General features: G+C 43.0%; 1 long non-coding RNA gene across 1 annotated transcript; it reads left to right on the top strand.

Annotated features, from left to right (window-relative positions):
* The first annotated feature begins 788 nt into the window (after window positions 1-788).
* LOC137327745 (uncharacterized) lies at window positions 789-20648 on the top strand. Its single transcript, XR_010964536.1, has 3 exons — window positions 789-870; window positions 2532-2627; window positions 19786-20648. It is a non-coding gene; the product is annotated as an uncharacterized lncRNA (long non-coding RNA).
* Window positions 20649-21175: the final 527 nt, after the last annotated feature.

Here is a 21175-nt window from a genome sequence, read left to right as displayed (position 1 = left end):
AGACTTTTACAGCTAGCAATGGAAGGAAGTATTCATTGAATCCAACTGGGCTGAATCCAAACCCAAGTCCCATAGGTAAAATTAATCCATGCAAACTCACAGTGCCCTCCAATTCACTAAAACCTTGGTTCATTATAATGTTTACCTTCAGTTGAGAGCCGTCTAACAAGAAGTACCTAACCAATATGGTAAGCTTGCTGTCATGGAGACCAGTCAATGAACATTAGGCAGTAAACGGTAATAGCAGTGTTGCTGCTTTGTTACTACTGCAAATACTGGTCTCTTTTCTAAAGGGATTTTGGTGGAACTCCTTTCGCATTCTGTTGAAGTAAATGAGTTTCACCAACCGTGAGGAAGTCTATTTAGTTTCCTGAACCAGTTGCTGTTTGCTATAATTTGTAAACAGCCATCCTATTGTGTAAAAAGAAAAGAATTCCCTTATCTTTATGTAAGAAAAGCATTCTGCTGAACAAGACCTTCTGTTAGATATTGTTTGCATCAACAGGCCTTGCGTAACCTTGTGTAGATAATGAATCCTTGATGTGTACCAAGTAATGAGACACCCTGTCTCCATCTTTATCTCTTGTTTATAGGATGGTGTAAGGGAGGCCTGTTGGTGTCAGGTACTGTATGTTATCTGGGATGTGCAGGAGTAAAACAGATGGCTGCCTAGCCTTGAGACAGAGAAAACAATTGATAGGAGGCCTCAAGGGTGCACATGACTAATGTGTGATTGTGTGTGTATATAAGTCAGGATGTAAAGCATACATATTAGAACTTTCTCGTCGTGAGGCTGGACTGCTCAAATGCCATCACAAGGACCTTCAAGAGTGATCGCCTCAGAACCTTGTCAGTGTTCAGCTTTGCCAGGTTGTATCTCAATGTCTTATTTAGCATGTTCTAATTGTACTCTTCTATTGTAACTCCTTAATGAAACCTTTATACTTTGGAACAAAACACCCTCTGGTCTCTGTGCAAGGCACCGAACCTTTAACAGATTACTCACACTTAGTTACTCAGCAACAATGACATCTATGTTCCACCAGAAGTAAAGACTTGGGTAAGACTTTAAAAGCCATGCTCCTGGCCTTACATGTTCCATATTCACCTGTCTGTCCTTGGTTTTATTCTAGGAGTTGGCAGGTGTTTCACTGATCTGCTCATTTGTGTGGTTTGCAGGATAATATTTAACAGTTCGGTAACTTCAACTTAGTGAAAAAACCAGCTGTTTGAAAACACAGGGAGAGAACAGCAAAATATCCTTTTGTTGGATAAGATGTTCCATTTTATTGCAATGTTTAACAAAACTCCATGGAAAAAATAGTTTCTTTGGCCGATTTCCATTGGCAGGATGTAGAGAATGTGGGTCACATGTTAACAAAACCATAGAAAGAGCTCTAAAGCCTAGCTGTTTTTGTGACCAATTTGATGAGTTAACATCCTCTGCTGTGCAGCTTAGTCTCACCAGTAAGTGATAAATTAATTGGTAAATCGTGAAATGGTTTCCTTTTCTATTTCTATGCTGCAATTGTACAACATTACCTGGGAAAGTGAAACACATCAACAGTAATTTTTTTGTTTGATTAATTTACACCCAATTTTGGTAGGACATTGCCTTTAGGAAATGAAAAAGAATCAGAGAATGTCAAAGCACAGAATAAGATCATTCGACCCATCAAGTCTGTGCTGGAATTTTTTGCTCCCTTTTTTAAAAGCTCATTCGGACCAACAAACCTGTCTCTTCTTCATAGAGCAAGGCAACCTACCTGGCTTCTCACCTTATCCTTCAATCCCTTCTCTTTTCAGAAACTCATCTCCTAATTGTCTCTTGAGACTATTTTTAATAATAACGGTCACATCCAAACGGAAACTTTCTTACCTAACAATTCATGACCTTCTGGCACATTTACCTAAATAGGGCCTTACGGAGCCTAATAGCTGATGATATTAGTGGAATGCTTAAAACCACAATAGTTGACAGAGGAATGTCATACAAATCCAAGCATCCGTTTGGTGATGGCATCAATAGTAGTTTATAGAGGTCTTTAAAATTATGGAGGGGTTTGATCGGGTAGACGTGGAGAAGATGTTTCCACTTGTGGGGGAGACCAAAACTAGAGGCCATAAATATAAGTTAGTCACTAATAAATCCAATAGGTAATTCAGGAGAAACTTTTTACCCAGAGAGTGGTGAGAATGTGGAACTCGCTACCACAAGGAGTAGTTGAGGTGAATAGCATAGATGCATTTAAGGGGAAGCTTGATAAACACATGAGGGAGAAAGCAATAGAAGGATATGCTGATATGGTTAGATGAAGTAGGGAGGGAGAAGGCGCGTGTGAAACATAAACACCGGCATGGACTTGTTGGGTCGAATGGTCTGTTTCTGTGCTGTACATTCTATGTGGTTCCATATAATATGTAATTCTATATAATATGTAATTTCCAGTTTTGGATGTTCATCACATTGGCTATGTAGGGTAATAGAGTTAAATAAAAGTGACTAATTTTCATTCATTTTTATTATGTAGAATGTACAGCACAGAAACAGGCCATTCAGCCCAACAGGTCCATGCTGGATTGGTCCTATAGTAGGATCGGATTCACGCAGTTCCTCCAGCATCTCGGTAAGGTACTAGTACCACAGTTCAAAGCACAGGTTACTGTACATGCACCATCAGAAAGGATAATGTATTACGTTTTTCAAAGACGCAAACTTCCCAAAATCGAAATACTGCAGAACAGACAGGAGATGATGCAGTTTACAATTAGCAGTTAACATATGCAGGCATAAATATTTTCTGTGTGAGATAATTAATAGAAGAAAGAAATACTTGCATTTACATAGAGCCTTTCATGATCCCAGGACATCCCAAAGTGCTTTACAGCCAATGAAGTACTTTCGAAGTGTAGTCACTGTTGTGGTTTAAGAAATACGGCAGCCATTTTGCGCACAGCAAGGTCCCACAAACAGCAATATGATAAATGACCAGATAATCTGCTTTAGTGATGTTGTTTGAGGGATAAATGTTGGCCAGGACACTGGGGAGAACTCCCCCGATCTTCTTCAAAATGGTGCCATAGGATTTATTATGTCCACCCGAGAGGGCAGACGGGACCTTGGTTAATGTCTCATCCAAAAGACGGCACCTCCAACAGTGCAGCACTCTCTCAGTAATGCACTGGAATGTCAGCCTAGATTTTGTGCTTAAGTCTCTGGAGTGGGACTTGAACCCGCAACCTTCTGACTCAGTCGGCATAAGTGCTACCCATTGAGCCACGGCTGGTAAGGTTTTGTATTTGTCGGACTTTCAGCAAAGCTATCAGTGTTTATACAGTACATACCGTATCGATTTAACATTTAATATATAATATTCAAAATGGACAAAGATGTACAATAGTTCTGACTGCCTTTTTTGAGCTTAATAGAGCAATAGCTAATCTTCACAATCCTCCCAGTAAAAGGATTTTCATTGATTATAATACATAATCATCACCTACTGGGATCTGTACTCACACTGCTGCTTGACAACATTCTAACTACACTCATGGTGAAAATCGAAGAAACCAGTAACCGCAGAAACAGTGTCTCTGGGGATACTGCAAGGGAACCTATTGATTTTGGCTTGTGCTCCATTATCTATCAATGTTTCTCCTCCTTCACATATTTAGAGATCTGCCAAACACCGAATTAAAATCAACCCCCTTCCTGCTGGAAGTACATAATATGGAAAAGGATAGTTAATTTGCTGGACCTTCACTTGGTTTGAAAGGCTGGGCCTTTGTCTCACCTTCATGTCCCCTTAGATATTTCTGTTTACAGTTTAGTGTATTAAACACAATCTTTTTCTGTCCCCTTAGATATTTCTGTTTACAGTTTAGTGTATTAAACACAATCTTTTTCTGTCCCTTTAGATATTTCTGTTTACAGTTTAGTGTATTAAACACAATCTTTTTCTGATTTTTTTTGATATTATGTGTTAACAGAGAAAAAAAAGGTCTGCAACTTTTCAATAGACAGAGAGGGATTAACCTAAATTGCAGATAGGAACAAGGGGAGTAAGGTAAAACACGTTGGTAATTGCAGAATACTAACTAATATCAGAAACTTTAGACTTAGAACATCAGTCGGAATTGTGATTCAAACTGTGAAGACTGTCCAATCACTGGTCAGTTATTCCAGTTAGTGACAGCTCCTCTTCATTGGCAGAAACAGGACAGCCTTTGCTTCGTGGAGAGAGCAGAACATAGTGGGTAAAGTGGTGAGGTCCTATATCAATAACAGGAGCTTGTACAGAACCATAGAAGGCCACAGCACACGAGGAGGCCATTCGGCCCATTGTCTCTTGTTTTGGCTCTTTGCTAGATATATCTAGAACAGGGGAGAGTAGGAAAAGTAAAATGGGAGAGAAACATTTTCAAGAACGATTAAAAATGCAGCCATACTTATATCCAACATTCAAATGAACTTCCAGCTCACTGAGAGGAAAAAGTAATACCATAACTTCTGTAGGTTTTTCATTAACTTTTTTTCTGAACACCAATATTTTGTGTGCATTTGTAGTGAACATTATAGGAAACAACAATTCACAATCGCACGTGGCAAATTCTACACCAGCTGTCTGCATATTAAAAGTTTAAAAAAAGTAAATATGTTTGAAATTACTTGACTTACAATGTAATCATTTCATCTTCATCTCTCCAGTAAGAAAGTTTTTCCATCCAATCTGTCACTCACAAAGTGCTAAACCCGATAATGTATCCAAGGGTATCTAATTCTTTATGACAATACAGCCAACATTCGACTGAGAAATTTAATTAGCAGGAACTTTGAGAATAAATGAAACCATTGTTACATTAGATCTGACAATTTTGAAGTGGTATTAACAGTCTAGGGAATAGAATGCATTACAACATCTGACTGGAGTCATCGAGAAAGTTTTAGAATTAAAATTAAGACAAGGCTTTACGCTGCAGCCCTGTGACACGAATACTATTTCCCAAACAAATGTGCACAAGTTTACGGACATAAGAACGTATGAACAATTACGGACAGGAAAAGACCCTCTGGTCCATCCAGCCTGTCCCACACAATTTGTGATGCCTTGTGCATAACAATATACATTCCCTATTCCACCCTAAAACCATGTGATCTCATGTTTGAATCCAAGACTGCCTGCAGTTTGAGTTTCTTTGTCACATAAAGTCACTTTGTCAACTTTTGGACAGGCCGTTGTGAAATGATGTTCCATCTTGCAGAGAAGGTGGGAAATTGCAGTGTCAACTCACACTGCTGCAAGTGAAGTCAAAGAGTTTTGAAAACAATACTTTCTTGTGTTCACATCCTTTTCAAACCCCTCCCTATCTCTGTGACCTCCTCCAGCCCTGCAACCTCCCCAGATCTCTGCTCTCCTCCAACTCTGGTTTCTTGTGCATCCCCGATTTTAATCGCTCCACCATTGGCAGTCGTGCCTTCAGCTGCCTAGGCCCTAAGCTCTTGAATTCCATCCCTGAACCTCTCTGCCTCTCTACCTCTCTCTCATCCTTTAAGACGCTCCTTAAAACCTTTCTCTTTGACCAAGCTTTTGGTCACCTGTCCTAATATCTCCTTATGTGGTTCAGTGTTAAGTTTTGTTTAATAACCCCCCTGTGAAGTGCCTTGGGATGTTTTACTACATTAAAGGTGCTATATAAATGCAAGTTGTTGATGTTCTTCCAGTAATCTAATGCCTTTGGTTGAGATGATAAGCCAATCCCCCGTCTACCTGCTCGGGTAGAGGTAAAAGATCCCATGGCGCTATTTGAAGAAGAGCAGGAGGATTTGCCTGGTGTCCTGACCAATATTCCTCCCTCAACCAACACCACCAAAAACTGAAAAGCTGTTCGTTCATTCATTCATTTGCTGTGTGGAAGTTGCTTGCCATGTTTACCTACAAAACAACAGGGACTGCGCTTCAAAACTAATTCACTGGTTGTAAAGCCTTATGGAACATTCTGCTTTACAACCAGTGTGTGTCCTTTCTTTAAATAGACGCAAGTAAACAAGCACTTTTATCAGTTGAAATTAAAATAATTTTGTTAATAGGACGAGTTGACTATTTGGAAGCACTGATTGAGTGCCCTTGAATTCAACAGTCAACAGGCTTCTAGACCATCTTGATTGGTTCTCTAGGGGAAGAGCAGTGGCTGGATATATATATTTTTAAATAATTTAACAGTGTGCAGGTTGTGTATGAAGTGCCTGATTAGCATGAAGCGAGCATTTAACTAGGACTGAAAACATTAAACAATCTTAGAACATAAGAAATAGGAGCAGGAGTAGGCTGTACGGCCCCTCGAGCCTGCTCTGCCATTCAATAAGATCATGGCTGATCTTCGACCTCAACTCCACTTTCCCGCCCGATCCCCATATCCCTTGATAAGAACATCTTCTTCCACAAGTGTGAAAGAAAGGTCTTGTAATTTATGAGTGCTACAGGAGGAATTGAACTCTATTTTGCTTGAATGATATCGAAAGTACTGATTAATTCAAGATTTTTATTTCATGATCCCTTGTTTGCTGTCATGCATAGGACTTTCATAACCATCCCTGGAAGTTAGTTACTCTGCTGCTGCCTGTATCCTAACTCGCACCAAGTCCCATTCACCCATGACCCTTGTGCTCGCTGACCTACATTGACGAAGAGGTTTAGGGAGTGAATCACTCCACCATTGGCAGCCATGCCTTCAGCTGCCTAGGCCTTAAGCTCTGGAATTGCCTCCCTAAACCCTCCACCTCTCTCCCTCTCTCCTCCTCCTTTAAGGTGCTCCTTAAAACCTACCTCTTTGACCAAGCTTTTGGTCACCTGTCCTAATACCTCCTTAGAATAGAATCATAGAAAATTTACGGCACAGAAGGAGGCCATTCTGCCCATCGTGTCCGCGCTGGCTGAGAAATGAGCCACCCAGCCTATGTGGCTTGGTGTCAAATTTTGTTTGATAACGCTTCTGTGAAGTGCCTTGGGATGTTGTACTATGTTAAAGGCGCTATATAAATGCAAGCTGTTGTTGTGATCCCAACTTCCTGTGAAACCAACCACAATAGGAACATTAAGAACAGGAGAAGGCCATTCAGCCCTTCAAGTCTGCACCGCCATTCAATTAGATCATGGCCGATCAGCACCTTTCTCTATTTACGCGCCTTTGCTCCATATCCCTTCATACCCTTATCTAACAAACATCGATCAATCTTAGTCTTGAAAGCTCCAATTGTCTCAGCACCCACAGCCTTTTGTGGGAGAGAGTTCCAGATTTCTACTACCCTTTGTGTGAAAAAATGCTTCTTGATTTCACACCTGAATGGCCTGGCTATAATTTTAAGGTATGTCCCCTTGTTCTTGATCCCCTCCACCAGAGGAAAAAGTTTCTCCATATCTATCCTATCAAATCCTTTTAACATTTTAAACACCTCAATCAGATCACCCCTCAATCTTCTACATTCAATGGAATACAATTGTCCTTTTCATACTCCATAGAACATTTGGGTTCTATCCACCGCTACTCAATGCCTTCATTCCACTGTTGGTAAATCTAGTTGCAAATGTAATAACTGCAATCACTTATATTCAGGTCATACCTATTCTTCTTCTTGTTCTACTGCAGGCTGGGCGTATCTTTTTCCCTCTCCTCCATTGTTGTCTGGCATTGTACAGTGGGAGAGAAAGAGGGAAAAAGAAAGAAGCAAAGAGAAAAAGAGTGGCAAAATGAAAACTAAATTCAAATCATAGAATCTTACAGCACAGAGGAAATTATTTGGCCCATCGTGCTCTTTGAAAGAGCTCTCCAATTAGTCCCACTCCCCTGCTCTTTCCCCGGAGCCCTGCAAATGTTTTCTTTTCAAGTATTTATCCAATTCTCTTTTGAAAGTTACTATTGAATCTGCTTCCACCGCCTTTTCAGGCAGTGCGTTCCAGATCATAACAACTCGCTGCGTAAAAAAATTTCTCTTCTGGTTTTTTTCCCAATTACCTTAAATCTGTGTCCTCTGGCTATTGTCCCACTTGCCAGTGGAAACAATTCCTTCCCATCGACTCTACCAAAACCCTTCAGTTGCGAACCATAACAAAACATCTGCACAAAGCCAAGAAGAAAAAAAAGGAAAGGAACAAAAATGAAATGTGAGGAAAGAGACGTGACATTGAAAGTAATTCAACGTACCTGTCAACTAAGAAAAGGGATTTCCCTGCAGCTCTCCTTTGGAGAAGGACCTTAACAGCGTGCACTGTTATTGTGTGACCCAGAACATCCTTTGCGATCAATCTGTTGTTTACCATGAGTGGAATAGACTGCATGTACAAGTTGGCCCTCAAGCTTTAAAAGCATCATCTTTAGTGCAGTTTATTGCAACAACAGCACAAACAGTAAGTTTAAATGTAAACCCAATTGTAGTCAGACATTTAAGAAGATGAAAATGAAAGCCTTTCCCAACTTCATTAAATTTGGTTAGCCCTGCTGATCATAGTCCACGATCCTCTGAGTTATGGTGGGGGCGGGGGGGAAGGGACGTGATCTGCCTACGTTCAAAGGGGGATAAAAAGCCCTTCGCTTTACATAAAGGTCGTACTAGCGACATACAAATTAAAGGTAGGGTTATGTTGGCTGTACTTCGCTCCCGTTCTTTACTATGATGTACTTTATCCATGGCATTGCTTGCTTAGAAACATAGAAACAGAGAAAATAGGAGCAGGAGTAGGCCATTCGGCCCTTCGAGCCTGCTCCGCCATTCAATATGATCATGGCTGAACCTCTACCTCAATACCATATTCCCGCTCTCTCCCTATACCCCTTTTGTGTCTAGAAATCTATCTAGCTCCTTCTTAAATATATTCAGTGACTTGTCCTCCACAGCCTTCTGTGGTAGAGAATTCCACAGGTTCACCACCCTCTGAGTGAAGAAATTTCTCCTCATCTCAGTCCTAAATGTCCTACCCCGTATCCTGAGACTGTGACCCCTCGTTTGAGACCCCCCAGCCAGGGGGAACATCCTCCCTGCACCCAGTCTGTCTAGTCCTGTCAGAATTTTATACATTTAAATGAGTTCCCCTCTCGTTCTTCTAAACTCTCATGAATAGAGGCCGAGTCGCTCCAATTTCTCCTCCTACGACAGTCCTGCCATCCCAGGAATCAGTCTGGTGAACCTTCGCTGCACTCCCTCTATGGCAAGTATATCCTCTCTTAGGTAAGGAGACCAAAACTGCACACAATATTCCAGGTGTGGTCTCACCAAGGCCCTGTATAATTGCAGTGAGACATCCTTGCTTGTACTTCAGAGCTGAGATTGCGGGGGAAGAGTGTCCGCTAGATTGCGGATTGGTTTTATCAGCACGATCCGGCTGAATCAGCGCAAAAAATCGAGGAATTTCAATGTACGTTGGGCGCAAATTAGGTCCAGCGTACTAAGAGTTTCTGTGATCTTTTGCATCTGGGTCAAAGATCATTGCGCTGAAGCCGGCCCACCCACAAAACTGACTATGCCCCCAGATTGAAATAACGAGTTTGTGCCCATCTGCGGCCATTCGAGGAGGGTCTTCAAATTAAGCTTGTTTTAGGCGCTCAGGCACTAGGTGGCACTTTTTAAATGTTTTTACATATTAAATAATATTTCATTTCCTAAGAACCTGACCAGTGTACACCAATGAAAGTAGTAAATGGTTTAGTATCGTTTTTCTTACTTCATTTTCAGTGATTTAAAATCAGGTTACTCACAGGTGGAGGACTGGACTCTCTTATTAAAAATGCTTCTTTTTGCTGATAAACCGATTTTCAGCTGTATTAATAAAACTGCACCAGGTTACTACTCTTAAATACATCAAGGAATATTTTTTAATGCAAAAAAAATAAACGATTACGCTCTGTTAAGATGCCAGATCGTTCTGATTTATGGAAGATTTTACGTTTGTGATTATGCAAATACATTTTAACAGAACTCGAACTGTTAGCTGACCGGTGCAATTTTCAGGCGCAGTTTGCGCCCAATTGCGCCCAAAGCGGTAACTCTAGGCCGTGGTATTTAACTGCTGAGGTAGAGCTGTTTTGAGACCTGATCTCTGGGCAGACTTTTCCGAGGCTCCGTGTCACCCATGAGGCCTTGCACACAGCGGGCAACTTGCTGGAAAGTCATGGGTGCTTTGCCCGCAATTTTCCATCTATTGGCATCTATTTCTTCGCTTCTTCTTTCCTTTCAGGGGGGAGCTGGTGGTATGACTGGGAAAGAAGCCACTGACGGCTGCAGGCTGCATTTGGGATGGGAATTTTAGGGAAAATGTGGCTTTCGATCTCTTCTCCAATTATTCATGCTTCCGCCCACCCCCTCACTCCCATTGGCATCACGTCCCCTTTCAACTTCCTACTTCTGTGTTCGCTTCCTACCTCCTCCTCACTGCCACCTTTACCCCTATCGTTTCCCCTTTCAGCTACCCACTCAACCCCTGTATGCACCTTTCCCCCCTCACTCTGCTATCACTCACCTCGTCCTTAGTCCTCTACCCAGCTCCCACTTCCACCAGCCACGGGTGGCAGAGGAGGGCAAGAAGCCAAAGCTCCCTCACCATCAATCTGTTTTCCTCCTCCCCTCTCTTTCCTATTCTCCCTTCCTTTCCATTTTCTTCAAAGAGGCTTTGTTTGTTTTCAAAGTTAAACACTTTTTTTTTAAAAAAAAAGAATGTCAAATTACAATGAGGAAAGACACTGGGGCCGATTTTCAGATGGCCGAGTGGGTGCGTTGGGGGTGGGGGGGGGCTCCAAAAATGGCGGAATCCCTGAGCGGATTCGGAGCCTGGCTCCAACCTACTCACTTCCGGGTTCCCTAATGATGCGTTCGGGTGCGCGCAGCTCCCGCATGCGGGACCCCCACCGGCAATTAAAGCCGGCGGGATGATAATTTAGCTAGTTGAGGTACTTGACAGACCTCATTGAGTGGAGGTTTTGGCAGGGGTGCAATTTTGAAGGATCCTCAGCGTGTTTCCCGTGCTGTGGGAAACACTCCCTGTTGGAGCAGACGTGTTTCAGTCAGCAGCCAGTGGGAGATGCAAAGGATTTTTTGACAGTTGGGGGGAATATCTCATTTATTGCAGCAGGGCACTCTGTCACTTCAGACAAAGTTTTGGCTGCAACACCTTCGTCTTTCCACTCAAAATTATTAATTTATACCCTAAACTCTGCTGTGCAAACACATTTACCTACTTTGCGGACCCCCTCAAACTCATACTGTCAGGATGGGGGGGTCCATTGCTGCATTCATCACTTCATCCAAGGACGAGCAACATCACCAGCCTCACCAGGCACGCGTCCACCTCCGCCACATGGAGCTCCGCAACACAGCGCTGCACCACAGGCACCTGTACAAAATAGTCGTGCAACTACACATACACCCACCGTAGGGTGACCCAATGGGTGGCATCAAGTGTGGGTGTTCACGGTGAACCTCATGAAAGGGACATATTACACAAGCCAGTCAAGAATGGCCAAGACATGGCAGTAGTGGTGACAATAATAATATTTAATGTGCCATGAACAAAAATCAAATACAAATAAAAAAACATGACAAACCGTCAAACACCCTTGTGCATCCCCTTTGTGCGAACAAAACCTTTGCCTTATGCTTCCGACTACTCCTACGTGGTGCTTCCCCTGTGGCTGCAGCAGAGGTAGTGGCAGGTTGCTCTTGGTCATGCCCTAACTGATTAGTTGCTTTGGACCTACACCCTCTGGGTTTTGGTGCCCGTGAGGACCCCTCCAAAGACTGCTCCACCTGCACCTGTGCAGGGGCAGACTCGGCCACCTGGAGAGGAGGCAGTATTGCAGGTATTGGTTGAGAGGGGGGCAACGGGTGAGACGTGGGAGCGCTTTGAGTGGCGTCCCCACTTCCATGTCCCCTTTCGCTATCATCCCTCTCCTGGGCCAGGCCCACATCACTCCTACCACCCCGCTGGACGACAGTTTGGAGGACATGTGTGAAGCCTTGTAAGGCCAGTGCTAGTGTATCTGCCTGCGTGTTTAACGGGGCAGAAAATTGCTCACCCTGAGTCCAAAGGGCCGTTGTCAGGGCCTCAATAGACTTATTGGCCCTGCTTGAAGCTCGATGGAGACTAGCCTTCCCTCCATCGCAGACATTCCAGCACTTACCCGTGTCACTATCTCAGAGATGCCCTCATTTCCCTGAGACAGTATCTCAGAGATTCCCTCCTGTACCTGTGCCACCATTCCACTCATGCAGGAGTTGGACTCCTTCATCCTCTGTGCAAATGTGCTGCTGCCCTTCGATCATTCTCCTTTTAAAGGATGGCCCCCAGGGTTCAGCATCTGTGTCCAGCTGAGCAGAGCCTGGGGAAGAGTGCTCCCACCGACGCGGACTTTCCACAGCTGCCCCGCCACTGTGTCTGCTCGTGCTCACATGTATGTGGTGACTCACCATGTGCAACCCCAATTAAGTGAGGATGGGGACCCACCGAGGTGTGTGTATTTGCGCTGGTGGATGGCTTGCTCAGATGTGATGGTGCCCCCTCAGAGGCCGGCAGGTCCTCTGAGGAATCGCCCTTTGCAGTCACGGTGGTCGCTGAAGGCCCTGTAAGAGAACAGAAGGCAATATTAAGCATGATGACAGATGTAGAGGTGCTGAAGATGGCAAGGCATGTTACCATCATTTGATATTGTGAGTGCTGAATGTTAAAGTTCTGTCACCAGCTGTTTGTCAGGTGGCAGTCTCGGTGTCACCGACGGACAGGCACTCGGGGGTACGGCTCACTTCAAGAACGTCCTGCTCCGCGTCCATGAGGACGACCTGATGTTGCGGCCCCCCTCCGGTCTTCGCCTTTTCCCGTGCATTCTGGGTACTCTTCTCCTATAAGGGGAGAAAGTAGAGAGGCGTGAGTGAGGGATGGTGACGTGGCCAACCGCTGAATGCATTGGTTTGGGTGAAGCTGACCGTGAAAGAGATGCATCAGAGGGTGAGTATGAGACAGAACCATGACATTGTATGAGGACTGGGTTGAGTGGTAGTGGTGGGATGAGTACTGGGGAGGTGAGTAAGTGCAGGTAGGTTGAGGATGAGCTTTGAGTGGCTGTGAGGAGTGATGTGATAGAGTAGTGTTGGCATGTACAGAATGAGTTGTGGGGTGGGGGCGGTGATGTGGAAGACGGAGTGTAGGAGAATGAATAAGCGTACTCACTTTGGCTGACCTATTTAGGTCATTGAAGTGCTTCCTGCACTGGATCCATATGCGGGAGACGTTGCTGCTGATGGTGACCTCCTCTGCCACCTCGAGCCAGGCCTTCTTGGTGGCAAAGACAGGCCACTTCCTCCCGTCCGCCGGGTAGAAAATATCCCTCCTCCTCCTCACCCCATCCAGTAAGACCTGGAGTGAGGCATCAGTAAATCAGGGAGCAGCCTTTACCCTGGGCTGCTCCATTCTACAATTTTGGTTCTTTGCTGCAGGAGCAGCATTGGAGGACTGCCCCTTTAAGTAGAGCTCCTCCAGCTGACAGCCTGTGATGCGGGTGCGCAGTCTGCAGTCCGATGGGAAACCTGGAAGCCAAGATAAGTGGCTTCAATTTACCCGCGATCACGTGGGGAATGGACAGATTTCACTGGGCGGGTTACCCATGCACCCAGTCGCCCCCCTGCTGCCATCCTGCCTCCCTGGTAATATCGGGGCCACTGTCTGCCTCTCTCTGTTTCATAGAAGAAAACAATTAGCATCTCTCTCACAGGCCAAGTCATTACAATGTTTATTTTATCCAATTGTCAGATCATTAGTTGACTTCAAAATGTAACAGCTTTTTAAAAAAAAAACTAACATTAACATGAGGAAAGGCACACTCTCTCTCAGCTTATTATACATTCTGAAATGTATAGACCACAAAACAAAAGCTACAACAGGTGTGTCTGCAGTAGACAACTAAAAAGTAGGATCTCAAAGGTAGTAATCTCAGGATTGCTACCAGTGCCACGGGCTAGTCAGAGTAGGAATGACAGGATAGCTAGGATGAATACGTGGCTTGAGAGATGGTGCAAGAGGGAGGGATTCAAATTCCTGGGCCATTGGAACCGGTTCTGGGGGAGGTGGGACCAGTACAAATTGGACGGTCTGCATCTGGGCAGGACTGGAACCAATGTCCGAGGGGGAGTGTTTGCTAGTGCTGTTGGGGAGGGTTTAAACTAAAGTGGCAGGGGGATGGGAACCGATGCAGGAAGTCAGTGGGAAGTAAAGTGGTGACAGAAACAAAAGGCAGTAAGGGAGAGTGTACAAAACATGACCGGACAGATGGTCTGAGAAAGCAGGGCAAAGACCAAGGGAAGTCTAGATTAAACTGCATTTATTTCAATGCAAGAAGTCTGATGGGCAAGGGAGATGAACTCAGGGCATGGATGGGCACATGGGACTGGGATGTTATAGCTATTACTGAAACATGGCTAAGGGAGGGGCAGGACTGGCAGCTCAATGTTCCAGGGTACAGATGCTATAGGAAAGATAGAGCAGGAGGTAAGAGAGGAGGGGGAGTTGTGTTCTTGATTAGGGAGAACATCACGGCAGTAGTGAGAGAGGATATATCCGAGGGTTCGCCCACTGAGTCTATATGGGTAGAACTGAAAAATAAGAAGGGAGAGATCACTTTGATAGGATTGTACTACAGACCCCCAAATAGTCAACGGGAAATTGAGGAGCAAATATGTAAGGAGATTACAGACAGCTGCAAGAAAAATAGGGTGGTAATAGTAGGGGACTTTAACTTTCCCAACATTGACTGGGACAGCCATAGCATTAGGGGCTTGGATGGAGAGAAATTTGTTGAGTGTATTCAGGAGGAATTTCTCATTCAGTATGTGGATGGCCCGACTAGAGAGGGGGCAAAACTTGACCTCCTCTTGGGAAATAAGGAAGGGCAGGTGACAGAAGTGTTAGTGAGGGATCACTTTGGGACCAGTGATCATAATTCCATTAGTTTTAAGATAGCTATGGAGAAGGATAGGTCTGGCCCAAAAGTTAAAATTCTAAATTGGGGAAAGGCCAATTTTGATGGTATTAGACAGGAACTTTCAGAAGTTGATTGGGAGAGTCTGTTGGCAGGCAAAGGGACGTCTGGTAAGTGGGAGGCCTTCAAAAGTGTGTTAACCAGGGTTCAGGGTAAGCACATTCCTTATAAAGTGAAGGGCAAGGCTGGTAGAAGTAGGGAACCTTGGATGACTCGGGAGATTGAGGCCCTAGTCAGAAAGAAGAAGGAGGCATATGACATGCATAGGCAGCTGGGATCAAGTGGATCCCTTGAAGAGTATAGAGATTGCCAGAGTAGAGTTAAGAGAGAAATCAGGAGGGCAAAAAGGGGACATGAGATTGCTTTGGCAGATAAGGCAAAGGTGAATCCAAAGAGCTTCTACAAATACATAAAGGGCAAAAGAGTAACTAGGGAGAGAGTAGGGCCACTTAAGGATCAACCAGGTCATCTATGTGCGGAACCACAAGAGATGGGTGAGATCCTGAATGAATATTTCACATCGGTATTTACGGTTGAGAAAGGCATGGATGTTAGGGAACTTGGGGAAATAAATAGTGATGTCTTGAGGAGTGTACATATTACAGAGAGGGAGGTGCTGGAAGTCTTAACGCGCATCAAGGTAGATAAATCTCCGGGACCTGATGAAATGTATCCCAGGACTTTATGGGAGGTTAGGGAGGAAATTGCGGGTCCCCTAGCAGAGATATTTGAATCATCGACAGCTACAGGTGAGGTGGCTGAAGATTGGAGGGTAGCAAATGTTGTGCCTTTGTTTAAGAAGGGCGGCAGGGAAAAGCCTGGGAACTACAAATCGGTGAGCCTGACATCTGTAGTGGGTAAGTTGTTAGAGGGTATTCTGAGAGACAGGATCTACGGGCATTTGGAGAGGCAGTGACTGATTAGGAACAGTCAGCATGGTTTTGTGAGAGGAAAATCATGTCTCACAAATTTGATTGAGTTTTTTGAAGGGGTAACCAAGAAGATAGATGAGGGCTGTGCAGTAGACGTGGTCTATATGGACTTTAGCAAAGCCTTTGACAAGGTACCGCATGGTAGGTTGTTACATAAGGTTAGATCTCACGGTGAGATCCAAGGTGAGGTAGCCAATTGGATACAAAATTTGGCTTGACGGCAGAAGACAGAGGGTGGTTGTAGAGGGTTGTTTTTCAAACTGGAGGCCTGTGACCAGCGGTGTGCCTCAGGGATCAGTGCTGGGTCCGCTGTTATTTGTTATTTATATTAATGATTTGGATGAGAATTTAGGAGGCATGGTTAGTAAGTTTGCAGATGACACCAAGATTGGTGGCATTGTGGACAGTGAAGAAGGTTATCTAGGATTGCAACGGGATCTTGATAAATTGGGCCAGTGGGCCGATGAATGGCAGATGGAGTTTAATTTAGATAAATGTGAGGTGATGCATTTTGGTAGATCGAATCGGGCCAGGACCTACTCCGTTAATGGTAGGGCGTTGGGGAGAGTTATAGAACAAAGAGACTGGGAGTACAGATTCATAGCTCCTTGAAAGTGGAGTCACAGGTGGATAGGGTGGTGAAGAAGACATTCAGCATGCTTGGTTTCATTGGTCAGAACACTGAATACAGGAGTTGGGATGTCTTGTTGAAGTTGTACAAGACATTAGTAAGGCCACACTTGGAATACTGTGTACAGTTCTGGTCACCCTATTATAGAAAGGATATTATTAAACTAGAAAGAGTGCAGAAAAGATTTACTAGGATGCTACCGGGACTTGATGGTTTGACTTATAGGGAGAGGTTGGATAGACTGAGACTTTTTTCCCTGGAGAGTAGGAGGTTAAGGGGTGATCTTATAGAAGTCTATAAAATAATGAGGGGCACAGATAAAGTCGATCGTCAAAATCTTTTCCCAAAGGTAGGGGAGTCTATAACGAGGGGGCATAGATTTAAGGTGAGAGGGCAGAAATACAAAAGGGTCCAGAGGGGCAATTTTTTCACTCAAAGGGTGGTGAGTGTCTGGAATGAGCTGCCAGAGGCAGTAGTAGAGGCAGGTACAATTTTGTCTTTTAAAAAGCATTTGGACAGTTACATGGGTAAGATGGGTATAGAGGGATATGGGCCAAGTGCAGGCAATTGGGACTAGCGTAGTGGTATAAACTGGGCGACATGGACATGTTGGGCCGAAGGGCCTGTTTCCATGTTGTAAACTTCTATGATTCTATTTTTGTCACTTTTTCTCTCTCACTCACACACATACACACACCCTTTCTGTTTTTAAAAATCACTCAAAATAAACTTTCACTGCTTAAAACTTTTGAAATTTATCCTGTAGCTTTACATAGTATCATAGTAGGTGCAGCACAGGAGGAGGTCATTTGGCCCATCGAGCCTGTACCGGCTCTTTGAATGAGCTATCCAATTAGTCCCATTTCCCTCCCCTTTCCCCACAGCCCTTTAATTTTTTTCCCTTCCAGTATTTATCTAATTCCCTTTTGAAAGTTACTATTGAATCTGCTTCCGCCACCCTTTCAGGCAGTGCATTCCAAATCATAACAACTCGCTGCGTAAAAAAATGTTTCCTCCTGTCGCCTCTGGCTCTTTTGCCAATCATCTTAAATCTGTGTCCTCTGGTTACCGACCCTTCTGCCACTGGAAACAGTTTCTCCTTATTTAATCTATCAAAACCGTTCATAATTTTGAACACCTCTATTAAATCTCCTCTTAACCTTCTCTATTCTAAGGAGAACAACCCCAGCTTCTCCAATCTCTCCATATTCCTTCATCTCTGCTACCATTCTCGTCAATCTGTTCTGCACCCTCTCTAAGGCTTTGATATCCTTCCTAAAGTGTGGTGCAGAGAATTGAACACAATACTCCAGCTGAGGTCTAAGCAGTGTTTTATAAAGGTTTAGCATAACTTCCTTGCTTTTGTAATCTATGCCTCTATTAATAAAGCCCATGTGCTTCCATAGCCTTCTCACCTTCACCTGCCACCTTCAAAGATTTGTGTATGTGCATCCATGGGTTCCAGCACCCACTTTAAAATTGTACCATTTAGTTTATCTTGCCTCTCCTCATTCTTCCTATCAAAATGTATCACTTCACATGTCTCTGCGTTAAATTTCATCTGTCATGTGCCTGCCCATTTCACCAGTTTATGTCCTCCTGAAGTCTGTTACTATTATCCACATTGTTTACTACATTTCCAAGTTTCGTGTCATCTGCAAATAATCTTGAAAAACTTTTGAGCAGAAATTGCAGGGAACTAAAGAGAATATTCCATCAGTACAGCTGACTGAACAGTACTGATACGTACATGACATTTGGTATACTGCACATGCTCAGACTGCACAATCCAAATTAATCTCACAGCATCACAAATCCAGGCAAAAATATAAAGTCCAAGCCCAAGCTTTTGAGAGGTTGGGGCCTTCAAGTAAAAACTTTAACAAACAAAAAACTACTTAATGAATACATTTCATTATGTTATTGTGAAATATGCAATTTTTGATTTGATTTTAATTTTATTTAAACCCTTATTTTGGATATTAAAAATTTCAGTTACTGAGAAAAAAAAGTCAAATGAAAACATTTTACATAGAATTTACAGAACAGAAATGGGCCATTCAGCCCAACTGGTCTATGCCCAACTATACACGAGCCTCCTCCCACCCCTTTTCATCCAACCCTATCAGCATACCCTTCTATTCCTTTCTCCCTTATGTGTTTATCGCGCTTCCCCTTAAATGCATCTATGCTATTCACCTCAACGACTCCATATGGTAACAGGTTCCACATTCTAACCACTCTCTGGGTAAAGAAGTTCCTCCTGAATTCCATATTGGATTTATTGGTGGCTTTTATATTTACGGTCCCTAGTTTGGGACTCCCCCCACAAGTAGAAACATTTTGTCTACCCTATCAATCCCCTCATAATCTTAAAGACCTCTATCAGGTCAAGAAGCATTTGTGGGAAACCAGTGACAAGATTGTGCAATCAGAGCGATAAGCTTACATGGGCAAAACCCATTATAAATATGGACATAGGAATTTAAATGATGAAAAGTTGACACAAAAAGTGTGGAAAAAGAAGGCATGTTGTATAGAGAGGAATTGCCTCAGACTTTTAATAAGATATAGATGTTTTGAAGTTCTCGCTATTTGTTATATCATAATATATTTTGCAGTGAGTTTTGGGAAAAGGCAATCTGGAGTTCTTCGCTGAAATGGTGCAAGAAAGGCAGGTGATGCGTAAAGCTTCTGCAATGCTTGAACTTCAATTAACTTTAGTGACACAAAGCGAGTTGAGAGTTTAATGGTGCTTGTCTGCACAAGCTCTTTAGTGGCTGTTACACTGAGAAAAATGTTAATGTTTGTGAGTTTGACCTTCTGAATGCCTAAGAATTTCTGAAGTAGGTATTTTGCATTCTGGTCCTATCTTGTCTAAAGACATTTATACTTCACCACTGCACGATAATGATTCTTTTAAAGTAAATTTTATCATAATGGAAATTCATTGCTTTTCACTGTTTCTTGTACTAATCTTTCAGATTTTATTCAGTGTGTTGGTTTCTTTCTCACTATTCTCTACTAATTTCAATGTCTTTCTCCTTTCCTGTCCCAATTTTCTTTTTAAAAAAAAATCTTTTTCACCACCTTAACTAATTTTCTCTATTACTTTAGTTTTTTTTTGTTCCTGCCCAAAAGGTCAGTCGTTTGAGGCAGTTGGTTCTGGTCATTTCACCACAAGTTATATGTCTCTGCTTTCCAACCCTTCAGCCCACCCAGCCCATGTGAGGAATGATATCCAGTCTGTTCTCGAGGAATTGTCAACAAGCAAAGAAGAGCAGGGGCGTTCTCCCGGTGTCCTGGCCAATATGCATCTCTCAACCAACACCACCAAAACAGATTATCTTGTCATTTATCTCATGGCTGTTTGTGGAACCTTGCTATGTGCAAATTGACAGCCATGTTTGTCTACATTTTAAATTCATCAGCTGTAAAGTACCTCTGGTCATGAAAGGCATTATATTTCCCACATTACAACAGTGACTGCACTTCAAAAGTGCTCTTTTGGCTGTAAAATGCTCTGGGACGTCCTGAGGCCACGAATGGCGCTATCTAAATGCAAGTCTTTCTTTCTTTTCCCTCCTATATAAATGCAAGTTCTTTCTTACCATTCTTCTTATAGAGAAATTGCGAAGACAATGCAGCGAGGTCATTTTAACCTCATTTGCATGGATCCACTCACAAGCTGCCGACTGCTTTGGGCATCCTTCAAGCTTAATGTCAGGGGAATTGTCTGCAGTGTTAAATCCAACATCACGAATTTCCATCCCAATTTCTCATCAGCTTCCCCCAACATCTGTCTGTTTACCGGGTGAAACTGATCAGAAAATGCAGGTTTGATTGCATTGATTGTGGGCTCATTCATTACTGTGAGAAATCTGATCCAGATGTGTAGTGTGGAGCAACTGCTCTGGTCTTGCAGTGAATTCATAATGCTTGTCTATTGATAAACACGATGAAGAATGAAATGTCAATGACTAGCATTGCAAACAGTGGCACGAGTGATATTGGAAAAATGTACAGGTAGGACATTTGTCAGAGTGCTTGTCAATAAAAATGAATTTAAATGTCAACTATATTTCAATAGTTCTTGCATTATTGACACAAAATTAACACTGGAAACTGATGCACTTTTGTTGCACACAAGATGTAAATGCCATTAACCTTCTTCCTCATATCTCTACTAATAAAAGTATGAACTGACTTGAATCCTGCTGCTGAAGGCATCCAGAATTGAGCAATTATAGACTATTTACAAGTACCAGGTAATTAACATTTCACCTGCTGCACATAGCGTTCTCTTGTTTATTCAAATAGGATTTTCAGCAATCTGAATGTCAACCTGTCAAAATGAATAATGACATTAATTGAGACTCAATCTAGGACTGGGTAATGTGGTTGATTAGAAAAATTTATGTAGATTAACCTCCCAGACCTTGATTTAATCCAATCCAGAGAGTGGAAGTGATAGTCTTTTTGTCTGTTAGAATTGTAGGCTGCAACCAATTTGAGCGTTCTCAAATGAGTGTGGAAGAAACTCAACCTTCACAGTTACAATTCGTTAAGGAATTACAGTTGATGTGAACTAATATCAAAAGAG

The sequence above is a fragment of the Heptranchias perlo genome, chromosome 12 (assembly GCF_035084215.1).
Source record: "Heptranchias perlo isolate sHepPer1 chromosome 12, sHepPer1.hap1, whole genome shotgun sequence".
Classification (NCBI taxonomy): domain Eukaryota; kingdom Metazoa; phylum Chordata; class Chondrichthyes; order Hexanchiformes; family Hexanchidae; genus Heptranchias; species Heptranchias perlo.
This window is presented reverse-complemented; position numbering and strand designations above follow the sequence as displayed.